This window comes from Silene latifolia, chromosome Y, assembly GCF_048544455.1.
Source record: "Silene latifolia isolate original U9 population chromosome Y, ASM4854445v1, whole genome shotgun sequence".
In the NCBI taxonomy this organism is placed as follows: Eukaryota; Viridiplantae; Streptophyta; class Magnoliopsida; order Caryophyllales; family Caryophyllaceae; genus Silene; species Silene latifolia.
This window is the reverse complement of record NC_133538.1, coordinates 35,115,287-35,116,388: the sequence shown is the minus strand read 5'-3', so window position 1 is coordinate 35,116,388 and position 1,102 is coordinate 35,115,287. Positions and strand designations below refer to the sequence as shown.

The window sequence follows — 1,102 nt, the reverse complement described above, 5'->3', positions numbered from 1 at the left end:
TCTGGTGGAGAGAAATCACTATAGAGGTGTGGCAGGTAAAGACCCGCGTAAGCATATGGAGGTCTTTACGGACTACTGGTCTACTATCCCCGCCACAAAGGGGGTAACTCAAGACAAGATTAAGGAGGTGCTGTTTCCTTTTTCTTTGACTGACTCAGCCAGGGAGTGGCTGACTGACTTGGACCATACGGCCGCGGGTATCACGAATTGGGAGACTCTCGCGCTTGCTTTCTATAAAAGGTATTTCCCTCCACAACGCACTAATCAGCTGAGGGCAAAGATTACTAATTTCAAACAGGCACCTGATGAGACTTTCTATGAAGCTTGGTGTCGGTTCAAGAGGTTGGTAAGGTCTCTTCCTCACCATGGTTTTGATCCGTGGTTTCTGTCCAATCAGTTCTACAATGGGTTGTATGATGACCACAGAGCTATACTTGATGCCTCATCCAACGGAAGATTTCAAAAGAATACTGATGATGATAAGGGATGGGCTATTATTGAGGAGATGGCGACCGATTGTGCTGAATATGGGAACCCACGAGATGGTATTCGAACAGTTCACGTGGTTGACAAGGCAGTTGTGTCTCAGTTGGAAGCCATGAATTCCCGATTTAATATATTAGAACTGCAACCTGCTGTAGATCAACAGACGGTTCATCTGTTGACTAGACAGCACACCGCCACATGTGAGAGGTGTGGGAGTAATGACCGTCATACTGGTATTGACTGTCTTACGGAGAAAGAACAAGTCCTTGCTTTTCAACAATATAGGCAAGGAGGAGGTTCTTATTATAACAACCAAGGGGCTATCCATGTAACACCCCCATACTCCAAGTGCCTTACCAGGACCACTCAGGTATGAAGACATTACCATCTCGGTTACCCGAGGAAATGATAATCAAACAACAATAACGAAACAACATTTATTATAAATAGTTTAACGAATAGTTACAATCCATGAAACCAACTAAAAGCGCAATACATTATTCTCAAACGACTGTCTAACTGAAATGTAAATAAACTAAGGCTACAGCGGAAGACTCCTATCATCATGTCGTGGCATCCCAGCTATCCCAGTACTCATCTCAATACCTGCTCAAGA

The 1,102-nt window shown here is 44.1% G+C and overlaps 1 non-coding gene across 1 annotated transcript; it reads right to left on the bottom strand.

Annotated features, from left to right (window-relative positions):
* Positions 1-266: 266 nt before the first annotated feature.
* On the bottom strand, positions 267-372 carry LOC141635784 (small nucleolar RNA R71). The gene has a single exon (XR_012540444.1). It is a non-coding gene; the product is annotated as a small nucleolar RNA R71 (small nucleolar RNA).
* Positions 373-1,102: the final 730 nt, after the last annotated feature.